The 15,273-nt window shown below is 44.2% G+C and overlaps 1 protein-coding gene across 7 annotated transcripts in view; it reads left to right on the forward strand.

The window, feature by feature from the left end:
• The window catches only part of EXTL3 (exostosin like glycosyltransferase 3), a 155,053-nt gene that overhangs the window by 36,967 nt on the left and 102,813 nt on the right, over positions 1 to 15,273 (forward strand). For 4 of the 7 annotated variants that reach the window (XM_034060573.1, XM_034060583.1, XM_034060575.1 and 1 more), the window contains exon 2: positions 6,966 to 7,041. The exons of the other annotated variants lie outside the window; for them this stretch is intronic. The gene's annotated coding sequence lies outside the window, so the exon portion shown is untranslated. The remainder of the gene's footprint in view (positions 1 to 6,965; positions 7,042 to 15,273) is intronic. 7 annotated transcript variants of the gene reach the window in all.

The following is a 15,273-nucleotide window of genomic DNA, read 5'->3' on the forward strand; positions in this document are numbered from 1 at the left end:
TTGGGAAGTGATCAGATTGAATCTAGGCTTGCTTCTTGTTTGCGAGGTTAGTTGTAACCTCAGGTTGCTGTGTAGCCATGCCATGCTTTTGCTGGGACAAGGAAGAAAGATGGTGGGAAGATAGAAATGCTCTGGTGTCAGTTTGAATAACTAAGGAATGTATAATGTTTGCCTCTTTATTGTTTAAGGTGAGAGAGTTGGAAACATTTAGGCTGGGACTCTTCTGTGCAGATCTAGCTGTCTGCAAAGTTTCCTTGGTTTTTTTTCTCTGAGATCTGCTTTATAGTTAGCCCAGAAAAACACCCCTTTCTGTAGCACAGCTCATCTTGTCCGAAGTAGACATCTTGAACCAGCCAAGTTTCACATGCCCCAGAACTGCATGCTGCTTTTGCAGGTGTAGGGAGAGCCAGACCAGGTAGTTTAGGTGTGAGTTATTGGTTGTGGCCAACCATGATGCCATCTTGAATGAGAAGTGGCTTAGTCAAGGCCAGACTTCGGGTATTGGGTATTTTTGGAGGGTGCACAAGCTCACTGTAGTTGCAACTTCCTCCTTCTCAGAGGAAGGAAGAACTGATGTGGTCACTGAATCTGATTATACCATGTAGTAGCAGGTCTGAGCTCTGAGGCATGTGTCTGGCCATTTTAGTGTGAATCATTGTGTGATGGATCAAATGTCAGTGGAGAAAGTTGAAGGGCTTTGTTTCTTTCTCCTGACCCTGGAAAGACTGGGCAGTTTGTCAGTGTAATCCATCCACAAAGGGAAGGTCCAGATAGGTAGGTTGATGTCCTTGTAACAGGCTTGGTGAGGTCTTACTTCACTATCAAAGGAGGGAACGAGACAGTGCAAATATCTTTTTCCAGTGATTTTTGTATCTCTGATCAGATGTGTGTTGGTGGAGAAAATCACACTGAAAACGACCATAGAGCTTTTTATTTTAACTCCCTAATTTGAGCCTGGATCATACAAAGCAAACCCTCTGAGCCAGTGAAGGGGGTTTTGTAGAGGAATAAAGCTTATTGTCAGCTGTGGTGTTCAGGCCCTTGGGAAATTGTGACCATTGTCTGGGCTATTATTGCTTAATAAAAGCTTTGCATTTCCTCATTGACAGTCTTGGAAATCTAGTTCTGTGCTTTTAAAAATAACTCAGCATGAGCCACAGTCGGGAGCATTCATGAAGGAAATTCTTCAGCCCTTTAAAACAAAGTGAAGGGAGGGGAAAAAGTCCTCCTTAAAGTGCTTTTACTTGTCTGTGGTGAAGAGTGAGTGTGTCTGAGCCATGCTTCTGTGATCTGGAGGAAGCATGGTGGGGTAAGAGCTTGTCTCTGCTCCTGCTGAAGATTTGTTTTCCTGCAGCCTTTAAGGATTTTGGGTCCAGCACTATCCCAGCTGGGGAACCTTGGCTGGGTGTGCTGAATGCTTCCCCTTGGAATGATAGGGGTGCTGTGCCTCTTCTGGAGGAGTATCTCCAGGCAGGTGGGTGGACCAGCATTCACTTTGTGGGGCTTTGTGCTCAATTCAACCCAGAAGGGGTAACTTCAGGCAAACTGAAAAGGGGGCACAGACTGAAGGATGTGCAGTATTGAGGGCATCTGCTGCTGTAGGCCTTGCATTGTTGTGCTGCCTGTGTGCAGACACTGCTGCAGGCTATGATGGGGGTCACTAGCTTGGGGCAGAAATGGAGCCAGCATTTATCACACTCACTGCTGTTGGGATGCTGAGTAGGGGAGTTTTGGGTTGGTTTTGAAGCAGCTAGTGCTGGGGTGGGGAAGGGGGCAGAGGGCAGGGTGCTGCTATGGGCCCTGCTGTGTGCATCAGCCCTGCAGTTGGCTCAGCTTTAGTTTTTGCTATTGACTTCTGTGTGGTTGAGGCCTTGAACTGTTTTGCAAATCCACTTTTGGAGGCTTGTTTCTTTCTCTCTGTGTGTGTTTTTGGGCTTATTTAGCTTCTTGTGTGGAAATAATTGTTTGTTTCTTGTGTTCTGGCTTTGACTATGAGGAGGAATGTATTCAGGATTTTTGGTGTTGTGGTGGTGTTTGTTTGGGTTTTTGTTCCCTTTTTTTTTCCCCTTCTACAGCAAGCAGTGCAGTTTCTGCTGTTAAAATACTCTGGACAGCAGTTGCTGCCCACGTACAGCACCAAAATGTGTGTTTAGTGGTTACCCGACATGCTTGCTCTGGGTGTGCCTCCTTGTTTTGTTCAGTAAAAGTGTCCATGTATATGGCTGTAATTTATCATTGCCATGAGGCTCAGGAGATGAAATTAACATTAGTAACTTGTGCTTTGGGCATGCCAGAATTGTATACATGGACTTGTGATTTTTAATTAAGTTTTTCTTGGAGCTGCATGTCTTTTTGCAGAATACAGACCACAACATGGAAAGGATGCTGCCTGGGATGACACTGGGCTGCAACAGTGCCCTAGGAGACACTTGATAATGAAGAGGCAAATGGCTGGGATATCACCTTAGTTCCTGCAGTAGGAAGTGAATTTAGGCAGAATACACCTCTTCCGTGCCTCAGTTTCCCTACTGGGAAGCAAATACAGCATGACTCACCTTTTCACTTCCTTGGACAGCTTGCAAACTCTTCCATCTGTGTAATGATGTCAGAAAACAAATATGAGGTTTGGAGAAATATCTTAACTGCAAGGTGTGGTGAGATGCTCATGCAGGAGTGGTGGAAAGCCAAGTGTTGGAGTGTTTCCAAGCCATGCTCAAGCAAGCACTGAGATGCCATAGATATGGTGTGCTGTGAAGTTCAGAAGTTGGACCTTCTGTCTACAGGCATTGGTGAGACCAGCTTCTTTTCCTTAGAAAGAAGGCTAGAAAGGGTTTGTGAGTGTGTGTGTGCTCTCCTTAGGAGCAAGCAGGAGTTACTCTTCCTCCCTTGTACTATTTCTGTAGTATGTGTGACACGCACATGCGTATGAGATGCAAGGGGATGGGACAAGATGTAGCCTGGCAGTAGCTAATTTCTGTCAAACCTTTGCGTGGATGGGTACTACTTGACATATTCTAGGTCATGTGCACCATTAAAATGATTTCAGTGCCTGTGCTTGGAGAATCTGCTGTGTCTATTTTTGTTTGTATCTCTGTAACTGATCCAGGGCCATATGTTAAGAATATAACTGCTTTTTCTCCCCACCTCCCTTTTTTGTTTAAACCATTGGTGTCTAAATATATCTAATAAAAACTGCAGCCTGGAACTCTAATGAGGTGATAAGTCATTCCTGCCTCTCTTCTTTTTAAGGCAAAACCACCTCACACACTTGCTTCTTTTTGTACAGGCTTCTGCTTTGCATTTCTACACATTTATCATAGCATGAAGCCTCTCACAAAAGGCAGTAAGAAAAGACTGCTGAACAGACTGTTTTGGTGTGCATAAACCTGAACTCTTGTGAAGTGAAAACCTTGAGCTTTAGCAGGGGAAGGCACAGGCTGTGTATGTGTGTGATGATAGTGTTTTGGGGAAAAACTAAGTGATGAGTACATGTAGCATGGTATTGAGTTGTACAGCTAAGAACAGGAGCTGTTAGGAAGCTGTTTGCAAAGAGAAATATTTCCAGTGATGTTTCTTTCCTTTGCAAAATTGCAAAACTCAAGTGATTGGAAGTTTCTGCCACCCAAAGGAAAATCTTTGTATCACTGGCACCTCACTTCTCAGTTAAGTCAGTGGTTGCTGTTGCGTGAATGGCAGCTGGTGGGAATGTGTGTGGCTCAGCTGGACACTGAGTTACGTATTTGCCATTCCTGATTTTGAACCTTTGGCTCTGTGAGGAAATAGCTTTGCTACAGGAACAGCTCTGTTTTGCAAACGCACTGCTGCGCACGCTGCAGCAGCAAATGTACCGTGGTTGTGGTGTGACAGCTGAAGTTGGGCTAGACTGCTAAATCAGATTACACTTGCACATGGTGGCTGGGTGTGAAATCCCGGGTGTCTGAGTGGCACCGTCACCAGCACTCCACTGTGTGGTTGCACAATGTGTTTTCTTGAGTGGCAGAGTTGTTCAGGTATGGCAACTTGGAAGATGCTTGTTTTTGTCCCAGTGCTGCTGCTTGCCGCTTCTGCTTTGCAGGCTTGGACTGTCAACTGCATTGCTGAAATGTTTGAACTGGGGGAAAGAAAATTGTGCTTGTTTTGGAAGGGCTTCTTCATTTCTTTTCACTGCTCACTGGTTGATCCTGTGTGTGGTCAGTATGGTGACAAGCTCAAAGTTGAGGCTCAGTTTCCATTTGCTGGAGAAGACCCATCACTGGCAGTGTTCAAGGCCAGGCTGGAAGTAGCTTTGAGCAACCTGATCTACTGGAAGGTATCCCGGCCCATGGTAGGGAATTGGAACTGGATGAGCTTTAAGGTCTTTTCCTACCCAAACCATTCTGTGATTTTTATAAGAGCCACCAAGTGGCTACACAACAAAATATGCCTCACCAGGCTTAGAGAGGAGGAGAAGGGAGCCTTAGCAAATCCAGGTTGTGATCAAGGATTGAAAATGAGATCTGTAATTGTTTAACTGTGAAGTTTGTCAGAACATCTGAAGAAGCTGTTGGGTTTTCTGAGCTGCTGGCCCACGTGAAAAGTTCCTGAGAGAAGATAGTCAGGTTTGTGGTTTTTTTAATTTAATGACCTCTTCTGATGCACAGTCAAACTCTACTTATCAGCTTTAGCAGGGCCTTGCATAATAGGTGGTGCTTTATTTACAGCTTCACATCCAATTGCAGACATTGAGGCACAATGATAAATTATTTAATTATAGGTATCCAAAGCAGTGAGCCAGGTGCCTGCTGGGCTGTGTTGTCTCTGGCTTCCCAGCTTTGCATGTTCTCTGGCTCGCTAACTCACAAAATCCAGCCATTTTCAGAAGTGGTCTTGTTATTAATGTTAATTAGGGAGGCTCTGCTCTATGGATATTCCTGTAGCATGCACTTTGAAAACATACAGTGTGCTGAGCTTCTCACCCGTGTAATGAGCATGTATGTGTAGCTGTAGAGTTAATTAACTGCATTCCTTTGAGGCTGTGTGCCCCTCTTGGGAATGGCAGTTTTGGTGTTTAGCTGCTTGTGGTAGTGTAGAGCAAATCCCCCCCCGAGACTCACTCGTGGACTTGTGCTGTAGTTGGGTTGTCAGACTTTCGGCCTTTGTTTTAATCATTAGTTTCCCCTCTGTGCATTCTTCTTACTAAAGAGCTCAGTTTCTAATGTTAGTTATGTTCAGGTTTGCCATTAGTACCTTGTTTTAATCCGTGCTGACAAAGTACTTGATTTATGTTCCAAGTAGTGGTTGGGATTTAAGTCTTCTTCAAGAAAACTTTTATGCTGTAAGAATGGTGCTCCTTGTGTTGACAACAGTTTTATCTCTCTGCCTCCTAATAACCATCCTGTGATAATGCCTTCTTCCTCCAACTTACAAAGTACTTCCAAGGAGAAAATTCCCCCCTCCTCCCCCCCCCCCCCCTCGAAAATGTGGAAGTGTTGTTCTGTCAAATCCAATAGGGGATTTTTAGTGCTCTGGATTAATATCTTTGCTGATGGGATGTTCCTGTTGTGGGTTAAACATCTCCAAGAGATACCTTCTCTCCATAACTCGGTAGAAGAATGTTCCCCTGCTTGTTTTAACACTGAGGGACAGAATGGAAGACAACGGTACTCTTTTGCTATGTAGCTAAATAATATGACTATAAATGAGAACTGAGTTATACTTTAAATTTTTTATATGTTCAGGATGAAAAAGCAATGTGAGATCAGCAGGTCTTTCCAGAAGAGGAGGGCTGCTCTCAAATAGGTGTGCTTTGTCCCTAGTTTTCTGTTTTCACTATCACCAGAGAACTCTTGGTTTTGCCGTTTGATTATAATTTGCATTTAGATTGGGTGCCTGAAGGGGAGTCATTGCAAGGGGAGATGGGGCTGTATGGCTTGAGTCTGCAGATCTGGCTGAAAGTAACGGCATTTACATAAAAACCATTAGCTCTGTTATTGATAAACGTGAAAGGCATCCATTTAGTTTAATTTTCTGATGAGGAGTCTGTAATATAAGCATACAATAACACTGCAGAAGTAACAGTCCTGCCCCCCATCTCTCCTTGCTGACCTCTTGTTGTTTTAAGGGCAAGTTTTGATGGGGATTTTGTTGGTAGGGAGATGTGGAGTTATTGCTATTCCAATTTACTGAAGTAGCCAGTTGTCTTGCTGCATCGTAGGGAATTATTTAATGCTCATCTTAAGAGGTGTCTCTATTAATTGAATGGGGATTTAATGTCTCCCTGAAGCATAATTAGTCTGTGTGATGTATACTAAGATGTATGCCTAGCAACGCGTCGTCCTATTGTCTGTGTCCCAGTGCAATTCTATGGGTAATCTTTCGCTTAATCAAAATGGGTTTAAGCAGAAATTCAGTGGCTCCTTATTAAGGGGATAAAGGGTGTTGAAACAACAAAATCTGTTAAAGAAGCTTGTTTGGTGCATGGTAGATCACAGCCCATCTAACCCTTCAGGCCTGTGTCTGATAAAGTAGTTCTTGCAGCCAGTGACAGAAAAATTTGTTTTCCCCACGTGATGCTCTTGGCCACATGTGTTGTTGTGCATTGGTGACCAGCATGTAGCACAAAGAGCTGTGATTCACTGTCCCTTTAGTAGTTGGGTTTGTATAGCTCTTGCTGCTGCTGTCTTATTATATGTTGCTTTACTCTTAGGTTGGATCAGGTCTGACCTTCCTGAGAGCCTGCAGAGGCAGCCAGTGCCATGATTGCTTTCAAACATTATAGCCTTTGCTTGAGAGACTTTGCTATGAGCTTTGCATGTTCTTTCTGTTCTTGACTTCAGTGTTGGGGGGTGTGTATGTCTGTGTTGCGATTACTTAGCTGGTCTACTTGTTTGGTTTGGGTTTTTTGTTTGTTTTAAATAAAAAAACCACCCCAACCCCAAACCTGCATCATTTTGTCTATATTTACAATTGTTTTTCTTCTCTAAAAGGCTCCAGCCAGATGAGTAGAGAATTGGGTACAAAAAAAGGGGCAGATTCCAGTTTTCCAGCAGATCATCTCGTACAGTGAGTACCTTAATATTTCAAGAACACTGTTTTCTATAGTGCCTAATGTTGACTTAAAGTTGATCTTACTGGGGTGCAGCATTAAGCCCGCATGCTTGGACAGCGTTGTCCTAGAAATACGAGCTTCTTTGGCTCAGTTCTTATTTTGGGAGAAGTGCTCAAGTCCTTTTATCTGAAGTGGTAAAATTTATTCATATCCCACTTCCAGTAGTATGCATGTTTCAGCAGAGCAGAGAACTGCTGTGGTTATGTCTTGTAACCTGCTGGGAATCAACACTAAAGGTGTCATGTGTGGCTTCCTGTACTGCAGAGCAGAGGAGGCTCTACAGTTAGGAGAGCAAAGGTTTGTCTCCTCTATTCCAGCCTTGTTAGAGGTGTTGAACTCTGAGGAGGATGGATGAGGGAACTGCCATGGCACGTGTGGGGGTTAGTCATAAAACTGTGCTGTGAAATCAGGCAAATGAGGCTTGTCTTGACTTGTGGGCTGGAAAGGGTAAGAAAAAAGAACCGGAAAGTGTTTCCTTATTCATGGTAAGGATGGCAGGTTTTCTCTGAAAGTAGAAGAGAAAATCCGTATTTCATGGGGATTTTTTACACATTAAGATATCTTGCATGCATGTTAATGGGCTGTAATAATGAGCTCATGCTTTATGAGGTGTCTACAAATATGTTAAACTTGCTTCTGTGAGGGACTTTAGCAAGTACTGGGTAATGGGAACATCTTGGCCCATCTGGCCCAGTGGCATAGCCTGACTGCAACAGTTAACTGTCTTCTGTAGGCATCTGCAAGCAGGGAGGATGCTTTGCTGCTGGCTGTAAAATACAGCTGAGTGTGAGAGTTGCACTGACTGAGTGGGACCGCTGCACAGTTCGTGTAACAGTCCCAGGAGGTGACATGGGACAACGAATTTTAAAACTCTGGTTATTGATAACAGAAGATGAGGATGAAATAAGATGCTTTGAAACTGGATTGTGTCATCAGGTTGGTTTAAATACATTATAGGAGCAGACAGAGAACTCCTGTGCTCCTGTGAAAGAAGGGGGAAAAGAGGTGTACTTGTGGCTTCTTAATTCTCCTGTATCTGACCAGCATAGTGTGACATACAGGATGCTCTTGGTTCAGGTGTTTGATTCCTACTCATGACAGCATTAGTTTACCTGGTTATGATTCTGGATTCAGGGCAGTATTTCTGTCCTACTTTTACAATGTGCTGAGCATAGTGGGGACTCTCTTATCTGCTGGTCTGTAGCACAGACATGATGGTGAATAATAAAACTAGAGGTAGCAGGGAGGTCATGTGAAGAACAAATGATGCTGTTATTGACCAATGGTGCCATCATGCCATGGTCTTAATCGACAGATCTAATCCCAGTGTGTGTGTAGAGTCAGATCTGCTGACTTCAGTAGCTAAAATAAGTCAATATCATTGAATTCTCTTTCTCCTTGCATATCTTAAGTAGAACATAGTAAGTTGCAGCCTGACAGCTGTGCAATCTGCAGAAGGCCACAGGGCTGCATAGTCTTCCCGGAGGGCATAATTTGGCCTGCAGAACATTTATTATGGCTGGTGTCATGTGCAGCAGGCTCAGCATTGACCTTCAGAAGCTGTTACTCATTTGTGGGCCTGATGGTGGCTGGAGGAATAATGTAGGAGACAAAGACTTCTGGGTTTGGTGTTTTGGAGTCTGTGATTAAAAAGAAGACTGCAGGTATGAGTTTCGGTCTATAGCTATGCAAAGGCTGTTTTTGGCAGAGAGCTGTAACACAGGAGATGATGGAAACACTGTGATTGCCATGGAATAGAATGAGAGAAAAACTTGTTTCAAGGGAGTCCTTAACAAGTCATTCTTATGCAAGACCGTCTCTGTGGCACTAAATACCTAAATAACTGGGCTGCAGCTGGAATATGAAAAAATTTTCAAGAGACTCATTTTCAGGCATCACCAGAGGCTTCCTGGCTTGGCAGCAAAGCTAAGTATTACGGGAGGTTGTATTGCAGGTCCCTTCCTAGGAGGATGTGGCATCATCTGTGTGAACATGAGCATAGGTCTGATGCTTCCTGTACAAACACCAGGCTTGGCTGTGTACGTGCTAGTGTGGTCTTTGCTCACAACTGCAAATCAGAGGGCTAAGCCAGAGCAGTTAGTAGTGTGGCAGAGAGGATTTGTGCTGCCTGCACTTCCTGCCTACAGTCCTCCCAAACAGTAGTGGAGAGGAGACAAATTCCTGCTTTTTGCTGCTGTCCTTGGAAGTTGCTATAGACTCTTGCTTTATTAAAAACTCAGAACATGGCAAACAAGCACCTGAGCTGTGGAAGGCCAGAGGTCTGTCCTGTCTCCAGCAGTAGCTGGGAGAAATGGCCTTCATCTCACATTGCTTTATTTAGCTCTTGTTTGATTCCACATATGTGGTAACAGGACAGAGGCTAGAAGCACATTTCAAAATTCAACTACAACTTTGTGTGATGGACCACCTCTTCTTGGTAACTGAACCTGCTGCCAACTGGTTTCCTGTAATAAGCTCTCATTTAGGGAATTGTTTGCATGTTTGCCAATTCCATGCTGGTTGGGTTCTGTAGATTCCTGCTGTGTCCCCTGTCAGAGGTCTTTTTTCCAGACTTTGAGCAGCCTGGTCTAGTGGCAGGTGTCCCTGCCTGTGGCAGTGGGGTTGGAACTGGGTGAGCTTTAGGATCTCTTCCAACCCAAACTGTTTTATGATTCTATTACTAAAATACCCTTATTAATTCAACCGTCTTCACAAAAGATGGTCCATGTCTGTGACAGCCTTCACTATGCTTCTGTCCTCTTCCCTTTTGGCAGTAACTTTTGGTCATGGTGCATGTCTGTTTTGTTTTTTCTCCTCTCAAATGTTCTTACAGTCCTACTTGCTAGAAGCTTGAAAGAACCATTAGGTTTCTAAGAGCCTGTCCTTCTGTTTAAGTTCTCTGCTTTTAAAACCCTGGAAAAGAAACTAGGAATTTTGTATGCTCCACATGATAATAAGCTATAGACTTGCCTTTTTTAAAAAAAAAGCAGAAGTTTGTGTCTAATCTAAAGACTCTATCAGAAAAGCTATGAATAAACCTGATACATTCCAGTGCACTGAGTCACTAGAACAATATAGTATTTAACAAGGAGCCTTGGCAGACATTGTGTGGCTTTGTGCTAAAGCTGTCAGCCAGGATATGAGATGTATCTTTGTATCCTGCAGCAATTTTGTGAAGCTAAATGGCAGCTGGTATATACTGCATCTTCTAAATGGGGACAAGAGACACCCTAATGTTAAACCTTGTCCCCTTCCTCCACTGGTTAAGAGGGGAAACAATATCAAGAGAGAATTAGTCTTATTTAGGTAAATGTATATCAGTATCATCAAACAGGTACTGGTTTTGTAAGGGAAAGGCAGGATGTCCCCTGTGCATAAGTGATACTTACTAGTGCTGTGGCTTCCAAAAAGTAGAAGTGGAATCGAGTGTGATTAAAATCTTAGCACCTCAGGTTGTAGTCTCAGGTCTGCAGTGATGGTCTGACATGCCTGGGGCTGTGACAAGTCTTATGTGGTTTTTGTATATCTGCCCTGACATGTATCTGTGGCTTCTGTGCTGCCCTAAGGTGAATCGTGGCTCCCACAAGGGTGGTTAAAGTCCTGCCCTGTGGGCAGCCTGGGAAACTTGAGCTTCCTCCATTCAGCTGGGTGTTTTCCTCAGCACTGAGTCAGAGTTCCATGGATCATCTAGAGCAGTTTTCCTTTGTGTTGAGGCTTATGTTACAAGTTCTGAGCATCCTCCCTAGTGCCTCCCAGCTGCATGGCAATTCCTGCCACTGGGCTTTTCTTCTTTCCTTTCTGTCATCTTCCCCGATACTTCCTTACTGCCGTTAAAACCTAAGACCCCCCCCCCCCCCCCCCCCCCAGTCATTTGGGCCCCTCTGTGCTTTGCTGGTGGATTTTGTTCTGTTCAGAGAAGCCAGAGGATCTGGCTTTTGTCTGACTCAGCCAATCCCTTGTTTCAAGGGGACCATGTTGGTCACTGTTACATTATGGTCATCATCTCTGCTATACCAGTACCATGTCAAAAGCCCTGCTACTCTTCTGGGCTGGTCTGTGGTATCATGGTAGTGCAGAGTAGACCTACATGTGTCTGCAGACCAAGTCCTTAGAGCATTTTTCTGCTGAAGCAACTGGTGTTGCTGTTGTCCAGGAAAGTATGTCAACAAGTGTACAGTCACTTTATTGCACAGATTTGTGCAGGCACTGGTAATAAAATGCCAGCTTCCTAAAGTCTTACCTGGCCTGCCAAGATGTGTCACCCTTGGCACCCTGAGCTGCCTCACACAGTCCTGAATCCAAACTGTGGAGTCCCCTTGGACAGGGGGCATATATGTCCTGAAGAGGAGGTAAGAGGGAGAGAAACAGGTCCAGAAACCACAGGTTGATCTGGGTTCTATCACTGCCTGGGGTGTTGCAGCTCCCGCTTGCTTGAAGTGAAGAACTGTTGGTGGGAGGACTTTTCATTCTTTCCTTGTCTTCTTTGTATATATAATGTATAAATTTTATGGTTCTTTCTCATTCTTCTTTTTACTCATGCTTATGTGAAGGTGCACACAGCTAGCTTGTCAGCCCACAGCCAGTCTGCTGTAACAATTTCGGATGTAGTTTAGTAAGAAAGTAAACTGAAAGTAATTTTTAATCTGGTTGGTGTAAGAACAGCCGAATCGGCTGTTTCTCCTATTGGTTTCAGGGTTATTTTTGGCTGGGCAGTCCTTAGAGGGTGTTAATGCACCAGACATTGATCCCTCTGTGAAATTGGCTCTTCCTGGACAGCACTGGAACACTGCATCTATTTATTTCTATTTTAATTTTTTTTTTAGTATGCTGACTGAATAATACAGCCAGTGTGGAAAGGGCTTGTAAAATGCTGAGTTATGTGTTAAACTTTTGCACTGCCCAGGAAAATCTCTTGTGATGGGGACACTGTGGAGGGGAAACCTCATGTGTTAGCTTGGAGCAAGGGCAAGTTTGGAGACCCAGCAGTGATGCTAGGCAAGCGGTATGCTATAAATGGGCACCTCAAGAAGCCAAGTAGCACCATCACCCAAGGGACATTTTCATTTAATGCAGCCATTGAAACTGAGACTTGAGGCTGCATGGGACAATGCTGTAATGGTAGAGCTGTAACAGGCTGCCTTTGTGGTAGAACTACAAAGCCAGCACTATATGCTAAAGTGCCCCTGCTTGCTAAGCCTGTAGTATCAGCTTGGGTTCTGTTTTCCTCCTTTCCCCTCCAGGAACTGGTTGATATTTAGGTAGAATAAGTCACTGTTTGTGTATTTATTTCTTTCCTGCTCACAGTTCTTGAATTACATGGTGGGTTAGAGAAGAGAGCTCAACTAAGGCTAAAACCATCAAGCTGCATACAAGATCCTCTATAATGTGTTCATGCAGGTCTGCATCTCTTCATCCCTCTTGTTCTCTTGGTGTTGCTATTTTTTTAGGGTATTAAATAAAGCTCTGCTATCCTCTATTGGGCTGTGGCTCCAGCTGCCTTGCTGCTCTTCTCTAGGCCCTTTCTTGGGTTTGTTCCTGAACTGTTCCTGGGAGGATACCTTAGCACACTCCCTAGCTATGTTTTTCATGCTGAATCTGCTACAGGGACAAGGCTCTAGACTGGTTTCTTTCTGCTTCTCTTGTCTTGTGTTCCCATCCAAGATGAAGCGGAGAGAATCTGACCGTTCCTGTTCAGAAACATCATGCAGCTCTTCCTTTTGAAGCAGGGATAATCATTTACTGACACTTCTGGAGCAGCAGAGACAAACAGAGAATTAATGAACTCAAAGCTGCAATTTTTATATTAAGGTAGAGGACCATCAGACTTCACACATGTTTGCTACAAGGGACCATTTCCTGACAGGCTTCTCTTCATACTTATCTATAGGCATGGCTTGTGGGGACTTCTCACTGAACATGTTCTCTCTGCTTTAGAGATAACAGCAGCTGATCAGAAACCATGTTCCCTGGGGGCCGGCTGGGATGGTTTTCTAGAGCTGTTTGCAGAATGAGTTGGAAGTAGATTATGCCAGCCTGGAGAACTGTGGGACAATATCAGATTGTCTCTGCAAAATAAAAGATCTCGGCTCTAACCTGTGCCTTGGCCAGGCAAATAAGTCTGAATTCAAATTACATCCAGATATGCTGGAAGGATGTTGCATGTGGATTATAGATCATCTTGGAAGCTGGACTGAAGCCAAGGATTTGAGCCTGCAATGGAAGCCTCCTTTAAGGCAGGCAAGTGTCACTAAATGTGGCCTGATGATTCTTTTGCTTTGCTTCACTCCATTTTCTTCCACTGAGCACCCTAAGTACTTTAGCAGTGTACATGTGACAGCTCAGGAGCTGCTTCCACTCCTGAGGAGCATGTGTGTGCCGGACAGGGGTAAGAGAGCTGGATAATTTGTAAAGCCAGAGGCCTTGGCTGTGCTTACTCAAAGATTCGGCATAAGAATGGGGTAAATAACCATGGGCACTGGTCAGATTTTGGGTTGATTTAAGAATTTCTGGCTTCCCTCAATTTATTGAGAGTGCAATATCATTCTTTTACCCAAAAGCAGGTACCAGGAGCCTGCTCTGGAAATAATTTAAGTGTATCTGGACTTCAGCACCTAGGAAAGGAATGGTATTGGAGATGAGAATACTGTAAGGTACAAAGCCTGGGAACAGATTAAAACTTGCTTGTGATACAAAAATGTTGCACTCATTATTTACTATAATAAAGCTGTTTTGAAGTAATTTAAAAAGTATTAAAGGGACTCTCCAGGAGGTTTGCATTACTATAGTAATGATGGGGAAGTCGGGAACAATGTTTACCAGGAGCACTAATGTGCTTCTGTGAGTAATATCTATAGACAGCTGGACACAGACACTTTCTAGATAGCCTTGGGCTTGATAAAAGATTGACTGGTGAAGTTTCAGTTTGAGTAAAAGTGCATTAGCTCTTGTTGTCAGATGAAGTTTTCTCTACAATGAAGGTTCACATTGTAGTTTGGAGGGAGACCCTTGGGAACAATTGTGGGAAGGACAAGTGAATTCATCTTGCTTTTGTTTGAGCAAGGAAGTTTCCAATGCAACCTGATCACAGAAGGCCCAGATACAAAAAGGATTTACTTTGTGGAATTGTTCTGTCATCACTCAGCAGGATAATTGACTTATGATTAGGAAGAAGATATAGCTGAAGGTTTGTGTTTGAGGTTATAAAGTGCTTTTCAAAAGGCAGAGCTCTTACTTAAACAGCAACTACTCTGATAAGAACAGGATGCTTACGCCTCCATTATGCTGGTATTAATGTAACAGCTGTTGTTGTTTAAACAACCTGTTTCTCACTCCTTCCTCCTACTGTTGCAGATCAAAGGAAGAGTAGGAATCAGTGTTATTTTTCCAAAAATAATAAGCTTATTAAATTTTTCACTTCTGGAAATGTTTTTGTACTGTGCTTCCTGTACCCTGTGAGTCTCAGACCTACTGCTCTCTGTGTGTTTAGCTGGTGCTGCTTACGACTGGAGGATACTCACTTCTTCAGACCTTTCTCCTATAACCACTTCCACAGTGGCACACAAGCTCTTCTTCCAGAGGAGAAGGACTTGGGGATGCTAGTCTATGAGAAGCTCAGCATGGCCTAGCCCTTTGCGCTTGAAAGCCAACTGTGTGTTGGGCTGACCATCAGTATGACCGGCAGGTCAAGGGAGGGGATTCTCCCTCTCTGCTAATCTCTGATGAGACCTTCTCCTCCAGTCCTGCATCCAGCTCTGGGGAGCTGGAGTGAGACCAGAGGAGGCCTTGATGGTGCTCTGAAAGCTGGAGCAGCTCTGTTATGGAGACAGGCTGAGAGAGCTGGGCTTGTTCAGCCTGGAAAAGTCTGTGAAGACCATAGAGCAGCTTCCAGTGCCTAAAGGGGCTGACAAGAAAGCTGGAGAGGGGCTTTTGACAAGGGCCTGTAGGGACAGGACAAAGGGGGAATGGCTTTAACCTGACAGAGGGGAGATTGAGGTGAGCTCTTAGGCAGAAGGTGTTCCCTGTGAGGGTGGTGAGGCCCTGGCACAGGATGCCCAGAGAAGCTGTGGCTGCCCCATCCCTGGCAGTGTTCAAGACCAGGCTGGATGGGGCTTGGAGCAACCTGGTCTAGTGGAAGGTGTCCCTGCCTGTGGGACAGGAGGTAGGTGAACTTAAGGTCTCTTGCAACC

This window comes from Melopsittacus undulatus, chromosome 3 (genome assembly GCF_012275295.1).
Source record: "Melopsittacus undulatus isolate bMelUnd1 chromosome 3, bMelUnd1.mat.Z, whole genome shotgun sequence".
Lineage (NCBI taxonomy): Eukaryota > Metazoa > Chordata > Aves > Psittaciformes > Psittaculidae > Melopsittacus > Melopsittacus undulatus.